Here is a 10,992-nt window from a genome sequence, read left to right on the forward strand (position 1 = left end):
TGGTGATGTCAAATGTTTTTTATTTAACTTGAAAGGTAAGTGGCTTTTACACCTACGGGATATCTTATAGTTGTGTAGCGTAAAAGGATTTTGGACAAAAATGAATCCGGGACGTACAGTGGATGCATGCTTTGAAGTCAAGATCTTAAATGGTTCGTTTCAAGATTGGATAGTGGCATGTTTCATTTGTCTTCAATTAACACTGGAAATGCGGTTTCTGATTAAAAAAAAATTTAAAACGTTAACGTAGAAATACAAATGTTGGGCTAGTGATAAGTTGGCCAGTGACGGTCCTTTATTTTAACTTTAAATTATAGTGTTTAGTGTGTGAGTAACTGTAAAGCTTCAAGTAAGATGAGATCTCCACGTTGACAACGTTGCAGACCTCGAAGCATATATGGCTTGTTTTTGTTGATTTATTATGAGAGAGAGATAAAGAGTGGGGAAGTGAGTGGTGTGGTGCATGCTCTTAAAGTATAGCATTATGTAGTGCGTAACATGGGTGTCTCTGATCTAACACATTGAAATTTTGATAGAAGAATTAGGCATTCCACTCCCATATAATTAAAAAATAAGTCGTGGTTGCGTTATGGGTTTTAACCGTGTTGTGGTATGCCATAGTAATACGGATCATTTTTTTGTTGGATTTCATCATTTAATTCATTCTATATGTCAGCATTTTCTTATTCTGTACTTTTCATTACAGTGCACTGGAGTTGAGTATTTTAGTTTTACACTATCTTAAAATACAATATATATCTCTGGTGTTGATTGTTTAACCCATAAGTCGTCCTACATGAAAGGGAAATAATTAATTATTGGATCCTAATTTTCTTTTTCACCCCATAATATATATATATACATGTGCTTAGTGTAAAGGATTATATTCAGATATTTCTGTATGATTTTTTTATATGCTTAAAAATCAAAGTTGACGTAAACTACATCAGCAGCACAATCAGAGTTAGGAAGGTTTTACGTTCGGGAGCTCCATGTCGCCCAATACAGAGAGGATACGACTTTACCAATCCCGCAAATTCAGTTTTGTGTACAAGTGAATGGGGACCGCACACCTGTCGAAACCCCAGATAATTTGAGGATATTTTCTAAGTTATCAGCCAATGAGAGACAAGGAAGGACTTGCAAGACCACTCCACTTGCAAATTTGTAATCATACCTTGAATTCAACAACTATAAAAGGGGACTCCCGATCATTCTCTGATTTCATAATATTCAATAGAAGACAACCTACGAGAAAGATACTGACTTGATATTCTCTCTGAATACTTAATCATTGACCTCTGTTCATTGTTCACTATATTTAACCTCTTGTAACACATTATATAAAAAAAACAGTATGTAAGAATCGCTGTAAGCATCCAAACCACTATAAAAATCATCTGCCCTTTCTTATTCAGTTTTGCATTCTCATTTATAACCTTGTCATCAAATCATATCACGTGTAATTTTTAAGAGTCTGCTTAACATTTGTACATGTGAGATCGTTGGTGTCAAAATCAAGTATCACAATTTTATAAAAAATTTTTTAATGTTGTCGAAAATATATTCTTTTTGAAAAAAACAAATTTAGGCATTCATGGATGCAGAGAAATATTTGTTAGGGCCAAAAATCGTCCTTGGCCCAAATAGGAGAACGAAACCGAATGAGGAAAAGACTAGGCCCAATCCCGATACCGCCCCATCCAGATTAAACCCATTGATACGAGATATAGTTGGCCCAAACCATCTGGGCGCGAGCCTCCCAATCCCAACTCACTTCCTGGACCTATACGCGAATTCAGAGCCCGTGGCCCCATAGATCACTTTCCTATTCCTGATCAGTCTCTTATTCGAGGTCACTTTCCTGTTCAGATCACTTTCCTACTCGAGGTTACTTTCCTACTCGAGGTTACTTTCCTGTTCGAGATCACCTTCCTATTCGAACACTGGTAAGATAACTCACCACCGCTCTAATTCCTCTAAGGTTCGTATCAGAGTCACACTAGGACTTCTACTCCCACCAGGACTGGGAGACCAGACAATCACTATATAAGCAAAGGCCAACCCTCTCACAAGCGAGATTACATTACACCTTCACACCCGAAGCTCCTACTTGAGAGCTTCACATCATCGCCGTAGTCACAGTCTCCGACTAGACTTCCGGTAACCTCTCTACTCCCTAGCCCTCACTATACTAGCCTTTTTCAGCCTTGCTGACTTAAGCGTCGGAGTGCCTGCGGCAAACACCATCTCGGTGTTTTCTGTTTGCTTCACGCATTTGTTTCTCTACGTGTGCAGGTGCAGTGGATCGCTAGTGGCCTCAACCTCACGGGATCAGACCCCCTTCCGTACAGGTAGATTTTTACGTCTATAGTTTGGCGCCCACCGTAGGGCCTCTAGCAATCTTTCGGCTCGACGAGCCTTGCTACGTAGAGGAACATTCCATGGCTAACAATTCGGACAACGCTAACCTTGGCCTTGAGGCCAAACTGGAGGCTCTAACCGCCCTCATGCAATAGAATTCGGACAAGGTGGCTACACTAGAAGCCGAGAACAATGCAATCCGGACCGAAAACGCCTCGATCAAGGCCGAGAACTAGTCTCTCAAAGAGAAGGTGAGTCAGTTTTACGATATGGAGCTTTCTCCTAGCCAGGTACCTCCCAATCGTTTCCGCGCCCCAGTTCAATCCATGCAACCTCTCCAAACCCCAAAGCACAGACCCGCAGCCTCCGGTAAAAGGCCTCGTCTAGTAAGTTCATCGGCGGTCGACGATTCGATCCTGACTCATGGAGAGAAAGATATGCCAACAGAATCCCATTCAGCCGATCCACCCCAGTCTCGAGATCAAGACGTCCAAGTGACAGAAAGCCCACACCCGCAAGACCAACCCATTCTTACCATCCAGCCTCACCTCCAGTCAACCATCCCAGCTCAAACACCATTCGGCTCGGCTCGGCTCACCCTCACGAGTTGAACGACCAACCCAACCAAACTATAGCACTTGAGCCCACCCATCCTGACGAACTGAATGAATATCAAACAACCCCCATGACCATTCATGTAGAGCGAAACACCAAATCAGTTACCATGGGAGTCATCCAACCGGAGGGAATGAACGGAGATCCAGGTTACCAAGGTGTGCACGAAGGAATGATCCACCAGACTACACCACGCGGGATGACCCAATGGAATATGCCAAGGACGAATGCAATGGCTGACCCTATCAAACGGGATGACCTAGTGGTATCCCCATCTCCTATGGAACATGTACTGGCCAAGAGGCTGGCTGATGTAGAGGCAGTGATGAGGTGCATCCCAAGAATGTCGGTCCCAACCAAGAAGAGCATGCCTCACTGCTACACGGATTCACCCTTTATGGATGAGATCGCGCTAGCCGACATGCCCCAAACGTTTACTATCCCCAACATGAAACCATACGACGACACAACTGATCCAGATGATCACATAGCCTCGTACAAGCAACGGATGTTCACTGTCTCAATACCCCGACCGCTGAGGGAAGCCTGCATGTGCAAGAGTTTCGATTCGAGCCTATCCGGTCCAGCACTCCAATGGTACACAAATCTCCCGAACGGTTCCATCGATTCATTCGCCCAGCTCACCGACACCTTTGTGGAACAGTTCGCCTACAGCAAGAAACTCGAGAAGCTATCAGCCGATCTATACAGAATGTACCAAAGAAGGGGAGAGCCACTGAGAGAGTATGTCAGCAGGTTCAACAAAGAGAAGATCTTCATCCCTTCATGTAACCCCGAGACAGTAGTAGATGCCTTTAGGAAGAGTCTCCTCCCGGATGGAGAACTATACAAAGAACTGACGAAGCTGGGTTGCACCAAGATAGAAGACGCTCTGGCCCGAGCAATGAACCAGATAAGGTGGGAGGAAGATGAGATAAACCGAGCAACTCACGCCAGATATGACTGAATGCAGAATGACAAAAGGCCAAAGCTCAGATCGATTGCAGGCCCTACAAGATCACCAAAGCAGGGAAGGGCGCCTACCGGCTCCAAACTCCCAAAGGCAAAGACATCAGCAACAGTTGGAATGCAATGCATCCCACACGCCACTACTTTTAGGTGAAATCAATCTAAATATTTGTTGTCTTTTCATTTTTTATTTAAAAAGGATGAGTGGGCCCATCCACCTCCTTCATAGACAGTCAGTCTCATGGCCCAAATTCAATGAAGCATTATTCAGCAACTGACACCTTCGAATCAACCCTGCCCGATTCATGAGCTTTCACACTTCGGATCGGCTCTACTCGATCCACGGATTTGCATCTTCGGATCGACCCTACTCGATCCACGTAATTACACCTTCGGATCGACCCTGCTCGATCCACATATTTGCATCTTCAGATCGACCCTACTCGATCCATGTAATTACACTTTCGGATCAACCCTGCTCGATCAAATGTTTATTATACCTCCGGATCGACCTTGCTCGATCCACGGATTTGCATCTTCGGATTGACCCTGCTCGATCCACGTAATTACACCTTCGGATCAGCTCTTCTCGATCCACGGATTTGCATCTTCAGATCAACCCTACTCAATTAAATGTTTGTTACACCTTCGGATCGACCCTGCTCGACCCACAGATTTACACCTTCGGATCGACCCTACTCGATCCAACAGATTTACACCTTTAGATCGGTCCTGCTCGATCCACGGATTTACATCTTCAGATCGACCCTACTCAATCCACGTAATCACACCTTCAGATCGACCCTGCTCGATCCACGAATTTACATCTTCAGATCGACCCTGCTCGATCAAATGTTTATTAACCCTTCGGATCGACCTTGCTCGATCCATGGATTTGCATCTTCGGATCGACCCTGCTCGATCCACGTAATTACACCTTTAGATTGACCCTGCTTGATCTACAGATTTGCATCTTCAGATCGACCCTGCTCGATCCACGAAATTACACCTTCGGATCGGCCCTGCTCGACCCACGGATTTGCATCATCAGATCGACCCTGCTCAATCAAATGTTTGTTACACCTTTGGATCGACCCTGCTCGATTCACGGATTTACACCTTCGGATCAACCCTGCTCGATCCAACGGATTTACACCTTTAGATCGACCCTGCTCGATCCACAGATTTGCATCTTCAGATCGACCCTGCTCAATTTACGGATTTTTTACACTATTGGGTCGACCCACGGATTTACACATTCGAATCGACCCTGCTCGATCCATGAATTTACACCTTCGGATCGGCCCTGCCCAATCCATGAATTTACACCTTCGAATTGACCCTGCTCGATCCACAGTGTCATCTCCGGATTGGCCTTGCCCGATTCGTGGATCCACACCTTCGATCAGCCCTCTGCCCGGTTCATGAAGCTACACATTCAGTCGGCCAGACCAAGTGAAAGGTTCTTACACCTCAAAATCGACAAGTCATCGACCCAACTGAATAGAGAGTTCACACGACTCAGCCACTAGGCTGCACCAAAATCAGAACACAAGCATATGACTCAACTCCACCATCCTCACTCCCGAGGACCCAAGTATTGGATCTCCACTCCACTCCACCCGACCGACCAACCGACTCAACTCCACCATCCTCACTCCCTAAGAACCAAGTATTGGATCTCCACTCCACCCGACCGACCGACCAACTCAACTCCACCATCCTTACTCCCCAGGAACCAAGTATTGGATCTTCACTCCACCCGACCGACCGACCGACTGACCGACTCAACTCCACTATCCTCACTCCCTAGGAACCAAGTATTGGATCTCCAATCCACTCCACCCGACCGACCGATCGACTAAACTCCACCATCCTCACTCCCCAAGAACCAAGTATTGGATCTCTACTCCATCTGACCGACAGACCGACCGACTCAACTCCACCATCCTCACTCCCTAGGAACCAAGTATTTGATCTCCACTCTACCCGACCGACCGACCGACTGAACTCCACTATCCTCACTCCCCAGGAACCAAGTATTGGATCTCCACTCTACCCAGCCGATTGACCGACTGAACTCCACCATCCTCATTCCCCAGAAACCAAGTATTGGATCACCACTCTCCCTATGCCACCGATCGACCGACCTGGTCTTTTCAAAATTTGACTATCACCACTCACCTCACCCCACGCCACCGATCAACACACAGATTTAACCTGTCTAAAGATTCAATCACCCTTCCTACCCAACCGAGCCAACACATTGCAACAGGCTGGCTCCCGCAACGAAGCCGACACTCACATGTTTCATGTCCAGGAGATTCTCCCAATCGAGGCGATTGGCTGGGAGTAGTCTAGCACATGTTCACCCTCGAGGCGATCAAGCCAAGGGGCCTCGCCCATTCGGTCTTCCATAGCGGACGAGTGGGCAACCATGGGTCAAGTTTGCGCATTTTATTTGGCCCTTTGGCATCCAGTAAAGAGCGCTGTGGAATCACAAGCGCAAGTCTTACGGTCCAACAAGCCGACCGATCCGATTCTATCCCACTCGATCACCCGAGTACCCCAACCGAACGAACCTTTAATTTAACATCGTCTCTAACTCATTCGATCTGGCATGTCGAGCAGATACCCCTGTCATGGGATTTTAGTTCACTTCTCCAGTCGTTAGGACACACCGAACGAGCACGTGAGCCCTTGAATTCTCGTTATCTCAGTCCCTTCGACCCTTCACACCGATCGGGCACACCCTCTTGGGGTGATTGCACATTCCGGATCAGCTTTAATACCGAGCAACCCTTGACTACGAATCACCTACATCAAACTGGTCAGCTATGCCGACAATCGGCCGTCCAGGAAGGGAGACCGAGCTCGCCTCGATTGCTTCCTACTCTTTGACTTAAGAAAAACTTAACTTAAAGAGTGGGGGGCAAACTGTTAGGGCCAAAAATTGTGCTTGGCCCAAATATGAGAGCGGGACCGAATGAGGAAGAGACCAGGCTCAATCCCGATGCGGCCCCATCTGGATTAAACCCATTGATACGAGATACAGTCGACCCAAACCATCTGGGCACGAGCCTCCCAATCCCAGCTCACTTTTGGGACCTATACGCTAGTTCAGAGCCCGTGGCCCCCGCAGATCACTTTCCTATTCCTGATCAATCTCCTATTCGAGGTCACCTTCCTGTTCAGATCACTTTCCTACTCGAGGTTACTTTCCTGTTCGGGATCACCTTCCTATTCGAACACTGGTAAGACAACTCACCACCGCCCTAATTCCTCTGGGGTTCGTATTAGAGTCACACTAGGACTTCTACTCCCACCAAGACTGGGAGACCAGACAATCACTATATAAACAGAGGCCAGCCCTCTCACAAGCAAGATTACATTACACCTTCACACCCGAAGCTCCTACTTGAGAGCTTCACATCATCGCCGTAGTCACAGTCTCCGACTAGACTTCCAATAACCTCTCTACTCCCTAGTCCTCACTATACTAGCCTCTTTCAGCCTTGCTGACTTGAGCGTCGGAGTGCCTACGGCAAATATCACCCCGGTATTTTCCGTTCACTTTACACATTTGTTTCTCTACGTGTGCAGGTGCAGCGGATAGCTAGTGGCCTCAATCTTACGAGATCAGACCCTCTTCCGTACAGGTAGATTTTTACGTCTACAGTATTGTATTTCTTTTTCACCCTCATATTACTATTATACATACGTAAAGAAATTAAGCATATTTGTTATGCCTAGAAAATCAGGGCTGACATGAGCTCATGCCAGCAAGGGCCAATCAGAGTTCAAGAAGGCTTTATGATGTCTAGACGTTGCCACGTCGCGCAAGGACGGAAGAGGTAAGGCTATCGTCAGTGCGACAGGTGAAAGCCAGGCTTGTGAGTGGCTATGAATTGTCCACCTGCCCAAGCCCTACGCAATTTAAGGATGTCTCCCGTGCAGACAACCAATGGGAAGCATGTTAGGAATTATACCACACCTACCCGACTGCAGAATCATGATTACTACCTTGAATCCCCCAATTATAAATAGATGGCTCATCTCTCATTTACGGGATTGACTCATCTTTAGTCTTCAGAAGTATATACTCTCTCTCTCTCTCTCTCTCTCTCTCTCTCTACTTCAATTCTCAGGAGATTATAATTCAGCTCGCTATACGCGACCTGACTATAACCACCTATTAATACAACCATAGTGGATATAGGATTCGCTTTTGAGCGTCCGAACCACTTTAAAAACTGCTTCTCGTATATTCTTTCATTGCAAATTTTCGTATCACGTGTAATTTCTAAGTCCACTTAGCACTTTGCATGTGTGAGTCGTTAGTGTCAAAATCAAGCATCAATAGTTTGACGCTAAAAGGAGGGCACTGATTTAGTATCTGCTCTTCATCAGAAACCTCTAACCGATCAGTCCTATCCATCGGCAAATGGCTCGCAGTTTCAAAACTGAGCAAACCAACCTCGACAATGAGGAAATCCCCTGGGTACAAGATGACACTTCTCCCGAAGTGCTGCTAATCTAGCAGAATACCATGGCGAATATTCCTTTGAGCTTACAACTCGACCCAACCATGATTAATTACCTGGAGAGGTTTAACAATACTCTCCAAACGGTTAGCCAAAGGTTAGACCGTTTGGATCGGGTCGTATCACCAGAGTCTAATGAGGTGGTGTCACCACCAAAGACGCTTGCAGGTCACGTGAAAGCGCAAAAAAAGGTGAAAGCTCATACCATGCGCACTGCAGTGCGTAAAAGTAAGGGAAAGTAAGTGGCAAACAGTGGACCGAAGGGCTCCGAGGAACTAGCGAACACCGGTCGCGCAACGGGTAGAATATCTGTGGCATTACGACTCGATGACATGTCGTAGCATGAGCCGTCCCATGCCATGTCACATGGGCACTCCCATAAAAGTGCAAGGCAGGGAGATTTCCAATATCGCTGAAATGATGACCTCGACCATCATCATGCGGGGAAACCCCTGTCGTTCGCGGGTCGGTTCTGACTATCGCGAAGGTCGGGAAAACTCCCCGAGTCATTCAATGCCTTCACACGACCCCAGCCAGCGTGTGTCAAGATTCGCCAGAGCTTCTGGCCGAGTTGAGGCAAATCCGATTTGCGGCCTTTCCTCTACCGCAACCGCGAGGGTCAAACCCACGTTGCGGAAAGTGATCCTCAGGTAGCTCCACTACCTCAGATTAATGAATTACAGCGAGCTTTGGATCAGCTTAAGGCTCAGCAGAATGAGCATGGGAAGGTCGCTGAGACATCTCCCTTTTCTCCAGTAGTGTTAGCTGCTCCTCTCCCGTCGAGATTCAGAATGCCCGACATGCGGGCGTTCGATGGAAATTCTGATCTGTAGGATCACCTTTACGAGTTCAACGACCTCATGGAACTCCACCAAGTCTCCAATTTGGCCAAATGTCGCTGCTTAGCAGGAACTCTGACTGCCCATGCCAAGCGCTTATGGCAACAAATGAGCTCGTCTTTCTTGAGATACTTCTAGGTGAAGAGGAAGTTCTCGATGCCGTTGAGCTATCTAAGCAACATACGGCAGGAGAGGAATGAATCCCTACAGTTTTACATAAACAAATTCCACAAGGAACTCTACAAAGTAGCTCACACTCCTGAAGAGTATGTTCGAACTCTCATTATCGCAAGGGTTCGCCCGCAAACTGACTTGTGGAAAGAATTGCAATCTAAGGATGATGTTTCCCTCACTCGCTTCTACAACCTCACTGAGAAATATCTTCGAATCAAAAATTTTGTGGCCGCCCTCAATCGCCACGACCTCGGTCCTTCAACCAGTGCTCCCGACCGGGGGGAGAACAATAGAAGGGCTGATCGCAGATGGGCTAATGATGATTAGCGGAAAGGAAAGAAGCAGTGATTCAAGCCCAAAAAATCTTATGCCTAAGTTCCTCGTCGCGATCGCGACAAAAGTCAGTACACTCCTTTGAATGCCTCGGTGTTGACTATTCTGGATAAGTCAGAGGAGGCCAGCCTGCTCGGAGAGCTAGAGCCCATGAAGACTCTCCCCTCATCCAGGAACAACAAAAAGTACTGTCATCATCGGGATAATGGGCATCACACCAATGAGTGACAAGCTCTCAAGCAAGCAATTGAAGACCTCATCAAGCAGGGGCACTTCAAGGAGTATGTTGATGGTTCGACTCCTGTTCGGGAAAATGATCAAGAGGAACATGGGAAGAAGCATCATGGTCGCAAGGGTCTCTACTGTATAGGGCCACAGAGGGGTCATATCAAAATATTAAAGTTAGGAAAAAATTATAAATATCAAAAATCTTTATTTTGATGCATTATTTTACGGGGTTGAAACATCAAAGCGAAATTACAGCAAAAATTATAATAGTTTACTATAAAAGCTAGATAAATCTTTGAATATTTTATGAGTAATGATACACTCACAACCTCTTTTCAGAATCCTGACGTGATAGCTCGCAATTGGTCAGCCGCAATTTATTAGGTGGAACCCATTACGAGCTGTCACGTTGTGAGAGGAAGTTTGTAAGAAGTGGTTGTTGGTGTAGCATTTTTCATATTTTATTAGAAAAAAAATTATTATAGTTTAATTTGGAGTTGTTAATTGTGTTGGCTTAATAACTTGTTCATTAGTAAATTTTCTTGGTTTTGTTTTATACTAGTTAAAGATTTATTCTATATCGTCAAACACAAACAATTTTTGTATAACTTATACCCAATTTATTATTTATTATAAGTTTATTTATAATTGTACGCCCTAGAATGAGTTTCTGGTTCCGTAGCTGGTTGCTCTCTTCTCTCAGTATGTATGTAAAAGAAAGAAGACCTCTCTGCCCATAGGGGCGTACATGAATGAGAAAGAGAGAGTGTCCGACAGCCCCTTCACTTGGGTAAAAAATCCGCTTATATAGAGTGTTACAATAGCAAACTTGTAAGGGTAGTTTAACTTATTGCCAATCCATAACTACTTGTCACTTGTCAGCCTATAACGTATGAATGGGATTAGCTCAAGGTGTCATGCAAATC

This window comes from Pistacia vera, unplaced genomic scaffold (assembly GCF_008641045.1).
Source record: "Pistacia vera cultivar Batoury unplaced genomic scaffold, PisVer_v2 Contig570, whole genome shotgun sequence".
Lineage (NCBI taxonomy): Eukaryota > Viridiplantae > Streptophyta > Magnoliopsida > Sapindales > Anacardiaceae > Pistacia > Pistacia vera.